The sequence below is a fragment of the Mastigoproctus giganteus genome, chromosome 4 (genome assembly GCF_048544385.1).
Source record: "Mastigoproctus giganteus isolate SK-2022 chromosome 4, ASM4854438v1, whole genome shotgun sequence".
NCBI lineage: Eukaryota > Metazoa > Arthropoda > Arachnida > Uropygi > Thelyphonidae > Mastigoproctus > Mastigoproctus giganteus.
This window is the reverse complement of record NC_143578.1, coordinates 118,634,560-118,654,882: the sequence shown is the minus strand read 5'-3', so window position 1 is coordinate 118,654,882 and position 20,323 is coordinate 118,634,560. Positions and strand designations below refer to the sequence as shown.

Below are 20,323 nucleotides of genomic sequence, written 5' to 3'. Positions count from 1 at the left end.
GAATTTTTTTTTTTTTTTTTTGGCTGGTGCGCCATATAGCTAATAATAACAATAATAAAAATACCTAAAAGAAAAGCGAAGGATTCACATAAAACCATCTACCGCGCGTACATAAGCGCCACTTCTTTTTTTATTCCTCTCTCTTTTTTTTTTTTTTTTTTTTTAACAACTAGGGGAATATAATGGATACATTTTTTTTTCATGATAAAATTTTAATATTGCGAATAAAAAATAACACGAAATATTTTCCATATCACAAAACATTCTACAATATAAAAACAAATATTACATAAAGAACAAAACTCTTCTAGAAAAGGCACACAAAAATCATAGATTACATGAAAAAAAATTATTATACAAATATTCAAGAAAAATTTATTCTAAAAATTGCTATATACAATTTACTTCTTTATTAATATTTGTTGTCGATCTTCTGGTTTGATCAATAGCTGAGCGATGATTTGACGTAACGATCCGGATCAAATTGAAATAATGGTTTTCCAAATACAGGATTCCCTCGATTATTGCGATTAATTGGTTCTGCGAAAATGGCGCGCTAATCGAAGTTAATAATCAATACAAAATAGCGTAATTCGTTCCAAGACCTACAATATACCAATCAATATTTTTAAAAATACGTTTTTTATGGCAATTTAATGTACAGCAGTACAAAAGCAAAGGATAATTATAAATATTTGCAGTACAGTAATCAAAAGTTTATTGAAATTAAAAAATATATACAATATATAACTGACTTTATTTCTTTGTAAAATATTTCAAAAGGCTGGTTTGCGCAGACTTTTCTTTCTTCCTTTCATCATAAATTCGCTTGTATGGATACACATCTTTTTCAATGTTCCTGCGAATTTGCATACTGCGCTCGATATCTGGGTCTGCATCCATGATTAGTTGTTTCAAATTTACAGCTGCGCGAAATATTCCTTCAAGTTCTTTTAATGTCAACTTCTTTTCTTGAATATTTTCTTCCTCGCAAATTTCCACCTCGTCATATGCTCGTTGTTCATCAATATGAAGGTCAAAATCACTTAATTGTTCTGAAATGTGATTCCAACAATTCGCGAACATCACTATTGTCGATTTCATCAAAGCCTAGATCTCTTCCAATATTTACTATTTCATCAATAACAGTATTGACATGAGTGAAACAACAGAAATCATTTGCGCATTGTGGCAAAATATGGTTCCAAACTGCTCTCATATTTCTGGATGTTACTTCAGACCATGACTCATGAATATTGTCTATTGTTTTCCTGATGTTGTAATTTCTCAAAAATTCAACTAAAGAAACTGCACCATCTCCAGTTGTTGCTTCAATTGCTTGCGCAAATGTCTGCGTAAGTAATAGCCAGTGGTGGGATTCAAATAATTTAACAACCGGTTCGCTGCCCTAATGACCGTTCTACGTATAAAAAAAAAACTATATACCGAAAGGTAGTTAGTTTATTATTTCATGCAGTTAATACTTAAATAAGAACAATAAAAGAGGTCCACAAAACTAGATTATGTTATAAGAAAGAGTTTTAAAATATTAATGATAAAATATTAAATAATACCTGACAAAAAACTAAAAAAAAAAACTGTTATTTAAGATATTTCCATATTGCTTCTTGATTGGCGTCCTCGCTTGCAATTTTCTTCGCTTTTATCCGAGCATCATCGGCTGAGTGATTTATCCTTAACCACTGTAGGAGAAGGATCCCATTCCATTAGAGTAGGCCGATTAGACTAATAGTCATTGTGTTTGATATATTAGAAACAGTTAGGCGACTTCTCTTCTCTGAACATATTATGTTCATCTTTGAAAAACCCCTTTCCGCTTCTGCTGAACTTACAGAAATTGTTCTGACAATATTTTTAGCCCTTTGAACACTTTCAGGAATTGCATAATTCTGGGAATTTTTTAAAACGTTTTCCAAGAAATCTCGATAATCATTAATATCAATTTGGTAATTAAAAATGTCATTAAATACGAGCAATTTTCTTCAGCTGCTTTCCATGGAACTAGTACTTCTTCAATATTCCAGTAATCTGGCTCCAAAAAATTGAGAAATTGTAATTTATTCCTCTCTTGAAATTGGCTACAACTTGCTTTTAAATGTTCACAATCCAATAGTCTTTTTTTTTTTTTTTTTTTCAAATTCGTTACGATGTTTTCTAAAAGTCTTTCTCGAGGAAGCCCGAGACAAATCGATGATTTTCTACAAATTTTATATTTTTGAAGGTTTCTGAAGTAATTAATTCATCAACTTTTTTTTCGTATGGAACCTTTTCCTTTCCAAGCATTTGAAATGCTTTAATAGATCTTATCAAGACTTTTTCAGCCTTTATTATGTCTATATTTCTTGCTTGCAGTGCATTTGAAAGAAGAGAAATTTCGTTTAAAATATCAATCATCAATGCCAAATCAGTTATAAAATATATATTTTCAAAACGGGCAGCCATACCTAAGTACTTTTTATTTGAATAAAAATAGTGATGTAGCGCTGGATAAGCGCGCCACACAGCTAGGGTTGACCTTAAACTACAGGCAGCCAATCTTGGTCCCAAAACTCAACCAATCTTTATAATTTCAATTCCAAGTTGTTCGGATATTTTGGAAAGTTCAGTTTGGTTCTTATTGATTTGATGAAAAATAGTATATATCTTATCAATAAATATTTTTAAATGATTTACTTGCTTTGTTTCCTTTATCGAATCATCTAAAACAAGATGGAGGCGATGATTTAAACAGTGCCATATTATTAAGTTTGGAAACTCTTTTGCAATCCTAGTGCTCACTCTAGATTTTCTCCCAAGCATAACGCTGGCACCATTGGAGCAAAATCCTATTCATTTTTTTTCTAGGTAGTTCTTAGTAAGCCCAACATTATTTAAACTTTCCATAACTGAAGAACATTGTTTCTCTTTCTCTCTCTCTCTCTCTCTCTCTCTCTCTCTCTCTCTCTCTCTCTCTCTCTCTCTCTCTCTCTCTCTCTCTCTCTCTCTCTCTCTCTCAGCATAAGCCTCAGGCTTCCATGCACCATATAGCTGCTAATAATAATAATGTCTCTGCATCTTGTTTTTCCAATTCAACTAGTTCAACGAAAATTGTTGGTGATGTAACTGAATCCAAGGCCAATTCTAATACAACAAATTCTGATTTTGGTTTCTTATTGAAAAAAATCTGTCAAACTCTGTTGCCTTTTCATCCTTTGAACGGCTACTGCAAAAAAATTTTAAAAATATTTTATTTTAATATATTATAGAGCAGGAGCGGATATGTGCCAATATATTTGAATATTTTTACTGGTTATGTCCACGTGTGGTCATATCATAAACTTTTATAAACAAAGCACTATGCTTATACCATTGATAAACATCAGTCAGAACATACATTTTCTTCATTTTATCGATAAACGATAAACGAAAATTTCTTGCTGAATTAATAAATGGCATAGAATACCAGGCGCCCACCTTAGAGAGAACCCTGATCACAAGTGCCATTTTAGCAACCGGTTCGCCGAACTCAACAAAAAATTAGGTATCGGTTCTGCCGAACCGGTGCGAACCCCACCACTGGTAATAGCCCTTAAAAGTAGCGATTATGCGTTTTCACACAAATCAGAAAGTGCTGGTGGGTGGCCCGGGGCATTGTCTAAAATTAATAAAATTTTAGAATGCAAGATTATTTTCTTCATAGTAGGCCTTAACTTTCGGACAAAAACAGCTAGTGGACCACTGTTCAAATAAAGCTTTCGTGACCCAAGCTTTTCTATTAGAGCGCCAAACAACAGGTAGGCTTGCTTTATTAAAAGCTTTACCGAAAGATCTGGGAGTTTCATTTCTATAGATAACCATGGGTTTTAATTTCAAATCGCCTTCTGCATTGAATCCCAATAAAAGTGTTATTCTATCTTTGGAAACTTTATAGCCTGGTTGAGCCTTTTCCTTTTTTTTTTTTTTTTTGCTAGAAAGTTTTTTTTTTTTGGCATTCGTTTCCAAAAAAGGCCTGTTTCATCAACATTAAAAATATTTCTTAATCTGCGTAGCCGCCGTCATCAACAATTTTCCTTAAAATTTCGGGATATTTCGTGGTTGCATCTTTATCTGCACTTGCCGCTTCTCCACTCATTGCAACGTTATGCAGTTCTGTTCTTTTCTTAAAGCGTTCAAACCAGCCTTTACTGGCAGTGAAATTTTCTTCCGTTTCCACTTCAGGCGCCTCCGTAGCCTGGTGGGAAAGAGCAGCAGTGCGTAGCACACGCTTCTTGATTATACCGGGGTTCGAGCCCGTCACTACCAAATACAGAGGATGCGGAAAGGTCAGGGAATGACCACCGCATATTCCCGGAGCAATATGGCTTTAGTTGCTAATGCTCCTAAAAATAAAAAAAACCCAAAAAAAAAAAAAGTTTCCACTTCACTCACTTTTTCTTTTGAAAAAGTTCTTCAGCACTGCTTGAACATTTTCTTCAGTTACCGCTCTACCCAAGTTTTCTGTTGTTGACTTTTCCTTTAACATTACAAAAATACTCCAGGCTTTTGTTTTTGCAGATTGGAATTCTTTTTTGATTGCAGTCTTCTATCCAAATGGCTAAAAGACGTTCCATCTCAATCATCGTAACACTTCTATTTCTTGTGGTTTGTGTGAGTGCTGACGATGAACCAAGCATAACTTTTTCCTTGTATGCACTGTCTTTACTTAAAATCGTCCGAACCGTTGATTCAGGCATTCCAAGATGTCGAGAAATTTGTATTTTATTATCACCATCTTCAAATCTTTTTATGACTTCAATTTTTTCCATCTAAAATGTTATTACTTTTCTTTTTACCAGAGGCACTATCAGATACACTTTTCCTTTTATCCATAGTTAATAATTACGTAATATATAAAAAATTTCATAGAAATTAATTAGTATGCACAGTAATTAATAGCGGGAGATACACGGGAGTCTGCAAGTTAACACGCAACGCAAGAACAACTGAAAGCAACTGATCTGCATGTACGTAATAAATGCGGTACAGTCCTTCAGAGTGCATATGTTGTTGTTATTTGGATTTTTAGAAGCATTAGCAACTAAGGCCATATTGCTCCGGGGATATGCGGTGGTCATTCCCTGACCTTTCCGCATCCTCCGTATTTGGTGGTCACGGGCTCGAACCCCGTTCTAATCAAGAAGCGTGTACTACGTACTGCTGCTCCTGCCCACCTGGCTACGGAGGCGCCTCAGAGTGCATAATGTTAGAAAATATTTCAATTGTTGTAATAATACACGTTTGAAATAATCCGTTTCTTTTTATTTTCTTATGGTAGAAAAACAAACCAGCTTCTGCGTTCGTTTATTTCTCGATGGTGAAGGTAAGACGCGACGCGAAATAAACAGTAATTCCCTTTTGTGAACAGAGCCGCGCACTCACTAAGAAAACAAGCGATGTACAGTATTTCTCTAATGTTATGCATACTTTAGCAATTTATATTCGTAGCTTAGTACTGACTTTCGTAGCATCACCAGCCAAGCCAAAATACAGAGCTAATCGAAAATTGGTAGCTAAATATAAACCGCGCTAATTCAAGTCTCGCGCTAATCGAGGGATTCCTGTAGATGTATGGTCTTCATAATCTGCAACGTGTTCAATTGTCACAATATTCATTACGCTGAAAGCTCGCTCCGCTTCAGCACTGCTAATCCCAATGGTTTCAAATGATATTTCTGGCTTCCATTGAAGAGGGAATTTCACTCGATTTTAAAGATAATGTCTTCGACAAAATCTCTAAAATCAAATTTTTATTCTCTATTTTATCAGAAAACTTAAATTTCTTATTTGTTTTTCACCGTCTTGCCACGGAGACGAAAGTTCTTTCATATTCCACGATTCTGGGTAGCATAAGTTTAAAATTTCTTTCAATTCCTCATCGTCAATAGTATCATTATTTTCTTTATTTAATTTAAAATTCCTCTGTTGAATTAATCACTTATCCTTAATAACGTGTCACGAGGTAAATTTTTAAACGTGTTCTTACTTTCGATTCCTTCAAATTCTTTCAACTTCAACATGCTCTGAATTTCAGCTTTATAATTTCCTTCACAATATTTCAAATTAGTGACAGCATTGATAGTTAGAATAATTAATTTATCTGCTTTTACTATAGTGACTTTGTCTCCTGCAGGATGTCGATCATTAGTGCTAAATCGTTCAAAAATTCCAGATTGATAAGTCGGTTTAATAATCCAGAATATTTAACTTTCTGATTCAAAATGTTTGCACAAAGCGGGATAATCCCTCCAACCCTCAACTGCCACCCGCAAGTTGCCATCGTGGCAAAAATGAATCCCGGAACAAATGTTCCATTTTCTTGTTATTATACTAAGATTATTAAAGTAGGTAAAACTCCAGATCATTGATTGACAGGTGCCACTCACTGATTTCCCCGCTCACTGTCCTCCTACGTTGATATACCTAGGGTGTTTTCTCCCCACTTAACGAGGTTTTTAGCGAACTCGTTTACCGATTTTAAAACAGCTGGATAGAGGAAAAAAAAAAAAAAAAAAACAAACACTACTTCAGCTAAGCTTCCCCATCCCTCGACGACACAATCCAATCAGAAAGAAAACGCCTTCACCGAATCACAAAATTCGACCTTACAATCAGTTTTACGACAACATACACCGCACAGAGACAAGTGTTACCCAAAGTGTTATTATTAAGATTATTTAAGTATATTAAGATTATTATAATACTTAAAAACGTTTGATTATAATTGTATGATTTTTTCAAATTTTAATTTGTGATTTTGATATAATTAAACTGATTGCTGTCAGTAATGTGGTGTTTGTGAAATAATTGTATACTGTCATTATTTTAGCAAAAATAAATATTTCTTTTTGTTTTCTCATATTGCCGTCCGTAAGCTACAAGTTGCCCAAACACATACGACCGATCTTTATACAATAGTTTCCACATCAAGTACTTTAGCAATAATCCTTAATTCGCGCTGGTTTTTTGGAGATTGGTGATATAATGTATACAGTTTTTTTTTTTTTTTTTTTTAATTATTGCCTGTATGCCATTATATTTTGTAACATTTTATTCATAGTGAAATGCCTAGACGCGGTTACCCCACTGGTGAGTATGGGCTTAGCACACCCAGGGAGTGGGTAAAGTACCTGCCTGGCAACCCAAAGGTCGCGGGTTCGATTCCCGCCTCGGGCTTGGATCAAAGTACTGCAAAAACCTTGGGAGGTGCAATATGGCCACAGAAGCCGATGCGCCAACAACTACCAAATCAAAAAAAAAAAAAAAAAAAAATCACACCCAGGGTCCTGAGCTGGATATCAATCATCATTCTTCTCTTCTTTGGTGACTGTGTCTCTCTCTCTCTCGGTAATTCAGAATTTTTTTGGCTGGTGCAGCACAAGCCTCAGGCTTCCTTGCACCATATAGCTAATAATAATAACAACTCTGCCTTAACATGTTGTTTATTCAGATGCTACACGCGCGCAGCTTTGTTTGTGTATCAAGCGTGCCTCCTCATTTTATAATTGTGCTTTATTCCCTAAAAATGAGTAAAATACTTAATAAGGTGTGAAAAGGAAGCGTCCTGGTGAAGACACTACAGATTCAGAGAGAAAAAGAAAAGCAAAGCAATATCTATAAACAGAGGCGCACTGGGTCAAAAATTATTACCCGAGAATATTTGTAGTGGCCTCATACTATGGACAAAATCACACCGGCCTCCGGCCCACCAGGGTTTCCCGGTAAGGCTTATGGCCAGTCCGCCTCTGTCCAAAGAGAAAAAAAAATATGAAATTGAAAATGAAAGACCATGTGATATTGCACGTGGTACAGGCCTAAATGAGGCAACGCCGAGAATTAGAAAGAATGCAGAGAAAATAAAAAAAACATTCTTAGCAGGAACAACTCAGAGTAATTAAAATCCATTAGATCAAGACACAAAGAAGTGAAAGAGAAAAAATTTGCTTACGATAGAAGCAAAAGCATTAGCAATATTTTATTACGTAAGTATTTTATTACAATTTTTTATTGTGTGTGGTAATGTTTTGGTTACAAATGTATGTTCAATCTTGGGTGGTCGGCACCTAACTATTTTTCCAATAGGGTCTGCTTTTTACATTGCACGAGGGTTTATAGGAAACCATCTATGGTGCTATACGAGGACTGACTGCAATGTGTTTTGCACTGCATTGTGGGTTGCAAAAATGTTCGAATTGCATTTCTTAGATGGGATATATATTTCTGTGAATGAAATCCAATAAAAGACTCCACCTAATATTCCACTGGTATTCCTAATTGCCATAAATATCTTCCCAAAGAGTAAAATGCGTAATTAATGGAAATTGAGAAATCATGCAAATGGAAATCATGACAACCAAACATACACTGTGTGCAACACTTAAGGACCAACACTATTTCTAAAGGTTACAACCAAAAAATCAAACGAAACAACTTGTGGTGATTTACATAACTGTGGCCGTTCGGTAGAAAGCTGGCGCTGCAAAAATTTGAATCCTGATGAGAGGGCTCAGATAAACGGATAAAAGAAGCAGTTATGTGCAAATTACCGAATGGTAAGCACCATTGTTACAGACGTTCCACTGGTTTCATACAGTGCTACAGACAATGAAATAGCCAGTAGACATCTGGATAACTTTACCCTGAGTCGAATAATTGGGAATGTCGAAGTGTGAGGAGTGTGGCTGCAGAGTTCTGTATCGCCCATAGCATCGTCTCACGTGCGTGGTTGGTCTTCAGAACGACAGATACAGCTGTTCGAAGGACCAGTCGTGATCGTCCACGAAAAACAACGCCCAGTGATGACCGCTATATCCTACAGGCCAAGAGGGATCGACACCGGACAACGGGATCCACTGCAAACCAGCTGCACAGGACGCAGGATATCGCGGTTTATTGTGGCCAGGCGACTCCACAAAGGTGGACTGTTTGCCCGACGGCCAGTACTCTGTGTCCCTTTAACATCTGCCCATCAGGCACACTTTTTACTGTGGGGTATCGAACAGCAGCACAATGGGATAAGGTATTCTTGACTGCTGAGAGTAGATTCAGTCTCAGCAGCGATTCTGGACATCAGCTAATCTGGCGAAAAATTGGCACACGGTATCACCCCGCAAACATCACTGAAAGGGATCGATATGGCGGTCGAGGTGTTCTCATCTGGGGAGGCGTTATCTTGAATGGAGGTACACAACTCCAGAACTGGAAGGCGGTACTGTAACCGGTGCATGCAACAGTACTGAGGTAATCCTTCGCCATGTGCGTCTATTGCGGGGTGCCATTGGCTCCGTGTTCATGGATGATAACGCCACCCCATCGCACTGCAGCTGTTGATATGCTTTCATATCGACATATCATATTATGATATGTCGATATGAAAGTGAGGAAATTGTTCATATGGATTGGCCTGCCCGTTCCATCGATATAAATCCCATCGAACACATATGGGACGCTCTGGGGGAGACGCTTAGCGGCACGTCCACACTCACCAGAAAATGTTCACCAGCAGAAGATTGCGCTGACAGAGGAATGGATGACGTTACCGCAAGAACTTATCAACAACACTGTTCTAAGTATGGTCAGGTGGTGCAAAGCCTGCATCAACATTAGGGGTGGCCATATCTCCTACTGAGGACCACCTCTTCCCTTTGTTCCATCATTGGCAGTGATGCATCTGTATCATGGCAGCAAGTACTACGTTGCCATTTTTTAATAAATGGCCTCTATACCGTGTTGTTTCCTTCTTCATTTCGGTACCTCACGAGGTTCCTTTGGTATGCTTTTCCCATATCCAGGTCACTCTTATGATAAGCTACAGGTGAAAACCCGACTGGTCCTTAAGTTTTGCACACCAGTGTACATTTTATTGCATTTATGTCTACAAACTGAAACGACAAGTTAACCTAATAGTATTATGTACTGTAATTCGGCAAAATAAGTCAATATTTTGTTCTTCCTCCTTGAGTTGCAATTACGGCCTTGCACCGATCTGGCATAGAGTTAACTTCTGGATATGCGGTTGCCCAATTTCGTGGTACCACACCCTTACAATGCTCTCCTGCAACTGAATCTTACTTGTTGGGTTCTTCTGACCAATTTTAGACGACATTATGTACAGAGGTGTATTGCTAAAAAAAGATAGTACCAGAACGCTTGTTCTCCAGAAAACTATACGATAACGCCATATCGACTGTACAGTAATTGAATCGGACTTTCAGACTCATGGTTCATAGAACTAGCTCTAGTCCCTCATGGCGAATAAAAATGCAGCGTTCACACGCATCACAGTATCTCATTCGTTGGATCTCTTTATCTAACACATTGTACTTTAGTAAGAAACGCTCAAGTCTCATTGCGAAATTCATATTCTTGTTTTTAAATGAATTTTTAAAGAAATATGTTAATTTTAAAGATTACTATTATTATATATTTTTAGTAGCAATGGGTAAAATAGATATTTCTCCCTCCCCTTTGATTATGCCATTGTTTCATAATATTAGGTGTATAAATTTATTGATTTTCTATTATGACATTTAGAAAAAAAAAAAAGTACCGGAATGTCGTTCCGGTCCGACTACACCACTGATTATGTACCAGCAATTTTCAATAGAGTTCAGATCTGCACTGTTGCCGGGCCAGTCCAACGCTAACTTCAGCATTTCTGAGGTATGACTGCACCTTAAGAGAGAAAAGCGAGGGAAAATATTGGCGTTAAGTATGTTTGAAGCCTTGTAAGACAAACTCCTCATTAAATATAAATAGTATAAATCTTACCAATTTTGCTGTGTGGCAAGATTCTGAGTCCTGTTGAAAAATGCAGTTTTAGAGTCTGTGTGGTGATCCTTAATAACTGATTTCGGGCACTCGTCCAAGATAGCAGTGTAGGTTTCTGCATTCGCTGTTCCGTTAATAAACTTAATTTGTCCCACCCCTTTGCTTGTTATGCATTTCCAGACCATCTAACCGGCGGGGAACTTTACAGTCGGTGTTGTGCAGTCAGGATGGTATGCCTCCGATTTTGGTCTTCTTGCATACCGCTTGCTATCCGAGCCATGCAGGTTGAATTTTGTCTGCGCGTGTAGCACAGTGGTATCGTCACCGTCCACCCCAGATGCAAAAGCCCCGGGTTTGAATCCCGTCCATGACGCGAGGAACTTTAGTGGGCTTTTTTCACTCCCTGGCGTAGATAGCAAGGTTCCCCCCCCCCCCCCGAAACTGGGGTTTTCTCGTCCAGCAGACAGGCAAATCGACCAGAGAACACACGCAATTTACAGACAAAATAAATATATGGGTAGATGTAATCATTTACAGGGAACCCTAATATCATAATTTTAAAAAATTTTTTTTGCAGGTTGAATTTCGATTTGTCAGAAAATGTGAGTGTCCCATTGCTCTTTTGTCCATGAAAGATGCGTTTCAGCCCAAGCAAGTCGCTTCTTCCTCATTTGTTGGGTCAACAGAGGCTTCTTCTTGGGCCGATAGGCATGTAGACCACATTCCGAAAGCCGTCTTTGGATAGATGGTGCACTTGTTTCAACACCATCTCAAAGTCCGGTTTTAGATCAGGAGCACTAGCATGGCGATTACGAAGTTTCCAATATCGATCTTGGGAAGGCGTAGTCACTCTTTTACGCCCTGATCCAGGTCTTCTCATCACATTACCGATTTCATGCTTTAATTTCACACCCCGGATACTGTTGACTGGTGGCAGCCTATTTTATCAGTGATAGCACACGTAGAAAGCCCTTCCTGGGACACAGCAACACTTTTTTTTTTTTTTTTTTTTCTTACTGTCAACTGAACTTATGGAGCCATGCTTACACCTCCACAAAACAGGATACTAATGAACATGTATACCCTTTCCAACGCCGTATTTATAGAAACAGCTGATGCAATATCTTGTAATTACTGTCTGATGCAAAATGACTGTAATCAAACAATATCTTATATGTTTCACTACAAATGTTACTTTTTTAAGGTGATGCAGTTTTTTTGTCTGCCACTATATAAAATGACAATGATTTTAAAAGATTTACAGAATGTTGTAAATTCGAATCTTTATTTTGAAGATTTTCAAATTCGTTCGCAAAAATATTTTTCTTTTCCACTTTCAATTATTATCATAGCCTCTGAGAAGCTTCAGATGCATTTCACTGCTAGTTCCAGATAAGCGGTCACCCGCGTTCTACGTGGGAACACCCTTAAGCATAAGAAATTTTTTTTTTTTTTTCAAATTAATCTTCAAGTTCATGGACCTTCAGGTAGAAAGTCAGTTTCCAATAAAAAAAAAATAAATAAAAAAAATAAAAAAAAAAAAATATTAGTAAAAAACAGCAAAGAGTTCAGTGTTTTGGGCCCCCCCCCCCTCTGATCGGGAACGTGAAAATCTCTCGCTCTAACTACTTTCTCTTCCCCCCATATCTGATGAGAAGTAAGATAAAACTTCCCTGAAGACTATCATGATACCCGGGCCAAAGGCCAGTATATTCGCAGCATATGTCGAACATGGGATACGGTGGGTCAGAGAGAATGTTATCTAGGGTTACATCAATTAATCTACGATGAAAGAAAGCAGCAGGTCAGGCCCTCTAAGCCAACCGCGATACCCAAAAGATTTTACGACAGGGGTAACAGAACTGGAGTCGTGGGAGGTTGGCAAGAAGGGAAGCCAACGTGAAAAAGTAGGTGGGTGGTTTTTTTTATGTATTAAAATGTTTCTAACACCACGGCGCCCAGAAAAGATAACCAGACACAGAGGGACCCTTTTGGAAGCATGAGTCGTCCCTTGACCCTCTTGGGCAGGAAACTCGTGACTTTCAGTGGCGAATGAGAGAGTTTTGCTCTAAAATGAACCCAAAAGGGTGCCTCCATCGCCACCGCCGAAGGCTCTACTGTTTCTGGTCAAAACTGCTCCTATGTTCCTCGGAAGATCTTCGCCACCATCAACATAGTTGCTGTCGCTTCGCCGTCGTCTAGTGGAATCCTGCGGTAGTCTAATGCTGGTCGCCGTAAAAGTCACCACCGGCTTCTCGCCCTAACCTCTTCAGTAGCTGTCCGCACCATCCGTTCTGGCTGATGAGATAGAACTGTGATAGCCAGAGAAGATCACAGTCCACTCCACTATAGAAGGAAGCCTTGTAACAGACTCCACGACAAACCAACTTAACCTGATAAGCAGACCGTTCTTATGTGTGAAACAGCCAGATTTACCTTCCGTCTGATCAACGGTAGTTGATCAGACGGAAGGTAAATCTTCCGTCTGATCGCCAGTATGGATTCCGTCAGTGTCGATCCACTGGTGATATTCTGGCTTATGTTACCCATTTATGGACTAATTCAATGGAAAGGTTCAGTGAAACACAAGTAGTTGCTATTGACATCTCAAAGGCTTTTGATCGTGTTTGGCATAAAGATCTTCTAAAAAAAGCTTCCATCTTATGGTTTGCCAACTGTTTTTCGTAATTGGTTATCCAGTTTTCTCTCTGATCGCTCACTGAGGGTGATGGTACTCTGTCTTCTAATTTCTCCACTAATGTCGGTGTCCCCCAAGGTTCAGTTCTTTCCCCCACTCTTTTCCTCTTGTATATTAATGACCTTCTTCCATTGACTGGAAATCCTATCCATAGTTTTGCCGATGATAGCACATTGCATTCCACTTTCCATTTTGAGAAACCTTGTCCTGATCAATCAGCTTCAACTTCTCGAAAATCTGCTACCAATTCCTTAAATGCCGCAGGTAATTCTCCTGTGGGGCAAAGACAACTTAGTTGATTTCAACCCTTCTAAAACTCAGTCTTGTCTTATATCTAGCAAAAAGGATTCTTCTGCTCATATGCTTATCTTTAGTGACACTCCGATTTCTAGGCAAAATGATATATCTCTTTTGGGGATTACCCTGACTTCTAATCTCTCTTGGCACAAGCACATTACAAATATTGCTTCCTCTGCATCTAAAAAACTGGGTTTTCTCTTTCGCTCTCGGCGTTACTTTTCTTCCAAACAGCTGCTCACTCTGTATAAATCGCAAATCCGCCCTGCCATGGAATATTGTTCCCACATCTGGGGTGGTTCCCCCAAAACCTCTCTCAGGCTTCTTGATTCCATTCAGAAGAGGGCAGTTAGGTTAATTAATGATTCATCTCTAACAGAGTCTCTCCACTCGCTTTCTCATAGACGTACTGTTTTTGCTGCATGCCACTTCTACAGATACATCCATGGGCACTGTTCTTCCGAATTGGCTTCTATAATTCCCGCTCTCTCTTTCAAAACAGTCCGAACACGTGCCGCCACCAGCCAACATCCATTTACTGTCCAACTTCAAATCCACAGAACCAACTTTTCATCTTCCTCATTTATTCATTCAACTGCCGTTTTCTGGTGCAACCTTCCTTCGTACGTATTTCCTGAAAATTACAAATCTACAGAAGTTCAAGTCCAATGTCAACAAATATCTCCTTTCGTCTTCTCAACCTCCAACCCAAGCACGATACTAAGTACTATAGGTTCTAATACCTCTCGTGTTTGGGGTTCACATAAAAAAAACAAAAAACTCAATGCTTCCTTTCTTATTCTCTTTTATATGTAGAAATTAGTATTAATTCAATAAGGTATATCATAGTTTATATTCTAGTATTATTTAGAGGATGCCAAAAGTCAAAGACCGGATTTGTTTTGAAAGATAGAATGTAGAACCATGTGACCATCGGATTTTATAACTCGAATTATGTCTTGTTGTTAGCGTATGATTGTACTTAGAAGCGATGCATACTTTACTTATTGTATTATTATTATTATGTGAAAGTAGACTGTATACTTGACCTTTTTGTTTATAATAAATGTGTTAAGTGTTATTTGTATGTCGCATTTTCTCTGCCAGAATCTTGAAACACGCCAGGGTAAATAAATATAGAAAATGAATTCTTGCGGGAGGGAAAGACACTAAGTGATCTTTCCATTACAAAACACAACGCGATCTGTTGCTGCAACGATCATGAAAATCCCTTGGTTGCCGAGGGTACAGGTTTTTGTCCTAACCGATTGAACAATTGAAGCAGAATAGACGCCACAGGCGTACCCCGAAGAAAGGGGGAGGACAGATCGTAGACCATAAGACGAAAGCTTGAACAGCAGAAGATCGATGTGGGCAGAGTCAAATGAATATGAAATATCCAGGAAAAGCGAATCGATTTGATTTCCTTTGCCAAATTAGTTTGTAGGAAGTGAGAAAACAAGGCAAGATTTGAAACAGTTGATTTCCTGGGAAGAAAAGCATACTGATGATGATTATTGATAAAAGAGTGAAAATAGGAACTAAGATATTTATAAAGTAGGAAATATGAAGTATTATAAAAAAAATATTTGATTTAGGAAGTGGTTTGTAAATAATAACCAAAACGTTTTGAAGAAACAATGTATATTATATATTACATTTATTTTGAACTTACCTAATTGAAAAACATGGTTTCAACTATAAATCAAACTTTTTTTTTTTTTTTTTAACATAAACAGAAATAAAGTAATTGCACACAAATAAGAGTATAATGAATCTTGGGAAGGCTTAGTTTTTAAAATATGTAAGTAATCTTACAGCATCTTGGATTTCCCAATCACCAACAATAGTAAAACATGCTGTCCACTTGCATTTGCAAACATCATAACTGTAACACGCTGTTTGTTAGCGTTGAAACGAGGAGCACCCATTCCGCGTCGTGATGCAAGTGATTTTCGAGGGAATGATTTCCAATTAAAGCCACTTTCATCTTCATTGTAAACGTCATCCTTGGAAAAACTTCTTCCACCCGCCATTTTCAGAAGACTCTTTAAAAGCTTCTGCTTCGGGTACATCACCTGATAAATCTTCTCCTTGAATTTCAAGCTCCCTCATACCGTGGCGAGATTTGAAAATTTTCCACTTTAAATTCAGATTGGCTTTTAATTTTTTTTTTATTCAATTGTAACGCTTTTTCACATAACAGAGATCCAGAAATAGGTTCGCCTTGACTTCTCTTTTGTAGAAACCATAAATAGTCTTTTAAATTTCTCATCATTAGTTTTTTCATGGTTTTCCTTTTTTTTTTTACAGCCATGTTCATTGTTTAACTTTGAAGTAAACTTCAAAATTTCATATTTTTCTACTCTTTATGTCAGATATGGTTGTTTACCACCGTCAAAAATCTTGGCAAGAGATACATCGGTTTCGCCCTTTCCCAGTCTATTAAAATAATTGGTATCTTGTCTTCTATTGACAACACATTGCGGTTTCTTTTGCCTGTAGACGCCATTATTAACACAAAGTGGCAACAGCAAAATGGCACAATATTTCACTTTGAATAGCCACGAAGAAAACTCGAACATTGAGTGATTAGAAACAAAAAAGCGTGAAATAACCTCACACTGCAGTGGCTCACAGCAGACTGAGTGAAAGCCCCCCCCTCCCCCATACTCCCGCGCTCACAAAAGACAACGATACAACAGACAACGACGCAACAAGGTCACGGGAGATTATCCTGGGTACACACAGTAGTTAAGCCAACATTTGATTTTTAACTCCTGTAAGGATAAATTAAAAATTTCTATGCTATATTGCATACATAAAGGGCTCACATCTGGTATGGGCTTGGCACACACACGGGGTCCTGAGCTGGATATCATCATTCTTCTCTTTCTTGGTGATTTCTCCCCCACCCCTTCTCTCCCAGCCCAATGATGATATCCTGAGCTGGATATCATCATTCTTCTCTTTCTTGGTGATTTCTCCCCCACCCCTTCTCTCCCAGGGTAACTCGGTAATTTTTTTTTTGGCCGGTGCATCATAAGCCTCAGGCTTCCTTGCACCATACAGCTAATATAAATAATAATAATAAAATAATAATCGCAAACGAAAGCATCAAGCGCCAGGAGTAATATTTCAGCATAACAACCAGTGCACTAATAGTAGATACTGCAATTTCTTTTGCGAGTGGGCTGAGGTGATTCGGCTAATCGACGTTTTACTGTTGGTTTTGTTTATTTATCACCTTTCAAAATATCCTGCTGGCCCATGACTGTTGTAGTTCACTACTACGAATAGCGGGTTGCCTGGATGCATTGTTCGTACTACTGAATAACACCTCTTATTCACACAGGATAAAAAGTAATACATTAGCGTAGTATAATATGAGAAATCAGAAGTAATCACGAGGGCAAGACTACAAAATGTGCTCGCGGTTTACTGTCTATAAAAGCCTGTGCATAGAAAAAGGACAAAATATGACCTTAATAAAACTATTTAGCTGCATTTTCATATACTTACCCTCAACTGTTACATCGTCATATGGCGCCTACTCAAGTATTTATCTATCATGTCAAATACTGTAGTACTATAGTTGATTTTGTAGATTGAAAACACATGCAAAGCTCACCTAGCGTATCTATAAACTGTCATTACACGTTTTCGTCCAACACGTGAAGTGGTCACATCTACGCTCAAACAACGCAAATCTTCGCTCACTACGCAAACGCACGTCATTGTTATACCACCACCTGTTACGTTCAAAATATGTTGGCAGATGGCACATAAACGGAAAGACTTCGTCAATACATTCAGTGATATTTACACGATTAATGACAACCGCTTCAAGAAAATAGCAACATTCCTGCTTCAAGGAATATCAATCATAAAGTTGATCTAACTGAAGCAAAAGCAGAGCTTTCATATAAAGTATCAGCAAGGAGGGGTGAGGGACAGGAAGAGGGGAAGAGTTGGTATAACTTTGTCATTATCCAGTTACATATAACTGGACTGGTAGTTATGCAAAGTATTTAGTGAGGGAAAAACAATCCAATTCCCAGATGAATATAATTAACCTTGAGTTGTCATCGTATTCAATAAACGTCATTGAAGTCCAGCAAGAAATACAGTATTTACTACGGCGTAATAACAGTAGGCAGACAAGTGCTCCACTGAACTCAATGATATACATAATCTAGTTATGGTGACCTTTCACTCTTTATAATTACAAAGATAACAGTCAGGGAAAACTGGAATAACAATGATTATAACGATTATCTAGATTGTATATAATATCTAAAGATCGGTATATTCGGCTTTAGATCATGGGCGTACACGTGAGAGGGAGAACTGCAAGGCTTCGTCCCCCTCCCCAAAGATTACATAAACAAAAAATAATACAGCGACAGGGGAAATATCCTTAGTGCGCGCTCCTGCTCGAGACTAACTGGTACTAGTCTTAATACAGAAAATGATCTCTGAAGTAGATGGCGGCACTTTATGAAACATCAGATATATGTTTATGTGTAATTAGTCAATTACAGACAAGTTCTTGTCCCGGACAACAAAAAAATTAATAATGTGCTGGAGTTCACAGCACAATATTACTAATCACAAATTCATACATAAATGTTGCGTTACAAAATTATTTACGATACAATAAGAACTTCAATTAATATTGAGTTTCTGAATACAATGATAAATATAGCTACATGTAGGTAGTTGAATTTTAGAGAGTTGATAAAACCCAAAACAATGGAGGTATTTCAAATCTCATATACAGAAGCACACAACTGTCATAAAAAATATCTAGGAACATGAGTCCCGATTGGTCACAGTGCTCTTTCTGAAGTTCTTTTACTAGTTCTCTGTTGTTATTCTTGATTTCTCCAAAACGTACCTGTACACCTTTTGTTGGAATTTTCTTCTATTCTTTTTTTTTTTTTTTTTTACTATATTAACTATTGACAATGTGTGTACGGAAAACAGTCCTCTAATGGTAGAGGTTCGTAGAGGATGACACTTAGCGATAAATGGCAACTAATGGGATTTCTGCTGTGTTCTTTCGGCGTCTTAACGGGGTTTTTGTAGGAATTAAGTGGGCCAGTAAATCAAAGAGTCTTATAATGGAGGATTTTAATTTCCAGATATTGACTGGAATTTGTGGGTTGGTCACTCACACACTAGCAAGGCTTTTGTGGATTTATTCGACGATTGTTTCCTATATCAGCATGTTTGGGAGGCAACTAGAGAGAGTAATACTCTTGATCTCAAGTAAATCAGATTGGTCAGGGGTAAAGGGAAGGGTTATTGCTTTCGTAAAGGCGACTACGATGGTCTGAGACAGTATTTAAATTCTATACAGTGGGACCAACTGATGATGTTACCAACAGCAAATTCAAAATGGGAAGCATTCAAAGAACTTATCTTGGAAGCTACTAGGCTTTACATACCAACTAAGAAATACTGTTCAAGGTTTAGGCCTAAATGGATGTCAGATGAACTAATGAGACATATGGCAGAGAAGAAAAATGAATGGGATACATATAAATTAACATGTGACACAGAAGTCTATGATAGATATAAGTTGATCTGTAACCAAGTCACAAAGGAGGTTAGGCAGGCGAAGGCAGATTACGAGACATCTTTGGCAAAGGATGCAAAGAAAAACAGCAAAGAGTTCTTTACTTATGTAAACTCCAGAAGGAAGGGGATGAATCAGATTGGTCCACTTGATATCGATGGTTCAACTGTTGATGATCCTGCTCAGGTAGCTAACAAACTAAATGAATATTTTGCATCGACATTCACACAGGAGTTATTCAGCGAGGGGAATGGCAGAGGTGTATTTACCTCTGGCATTCCTTTGGCCATAATTATGAGAGCTTCCTTGGACTCAGGGAGGTACCCATAGACTGGAGATGTGCAAATGTGACCCCAATTCACAAAGGAGGATCAAAGGCTGACACAAGTAATTATAGACCAGTGAGTTTAACTTCTGTTCCAGGAAAATTAATGGAGGCACTGGTTAAAGAAGCACTGCAGGATCATCAAGACAAGACTTCAGTTATAGCTCGGGCACAGCATGGTTTTGTTAAGGGAAAGTCTTGCCTGACCAATTTGATTGGATACTATGATGCAGTCACAAAAGAACTGGATGCAGGGAATAACTTTGATATTATATACTTCGATCTTAGAATGGCTTTTGATACTGTTGCACATGGAACAGTGTGGCATTGGAGGCAAATTGCTGCTATGGATAAAGGGGTGGTTGAGGGGGAGAAGACAGAGAGTGGTAATCAACGGACACTGCTCATCGTGGATTAATGTTATTAGTGGAGTCCCTCAGTGTTCAGTGTTGGGTCCATTATTGTTTTCTGTATTTATAAATAATATTGATGATGGTATATCAAGCTTAATGTCCAAGTTTGCAGACGATACAAAGGTTGGCAGGGTTGTTAAGGACACTACTGACGCTATGCTGCTGCAACAGGATCTGGAAAGGTTGAGCAGATGGGCTGA

At 37.9% G+C, this 20,323-nt stretch overlaps 1 protein-coding gene across 3 annotated transcripts in view; it reads right to left on the bottom strand.

Annotated features, from left to right (window-relative positions):
- Positions 1 to 20,323, bottom strand: part of LOC150087019 (uncharacterized) — a 390,202-nt gene that overhangs the window by 322,507 nt on the left and 47,372 nt on the right. Inside the window, exon 1 of one of the 3 annotated variants that reach the window (XM_090371747.1) lies at positions 17,324 to 17,460. The exons of the other annotated variants lie outside the window; for them this stretch is intronic. The gene's annotated coding sequence lies outside the window, so the exon portion shown is untranslated. Of the gene's footprint in view, positions 1 to 17,323; positions 17,461 to 20,323 lie in introns of those variants that run through there. 3 annotated transcript variants of the gene reach the window in all.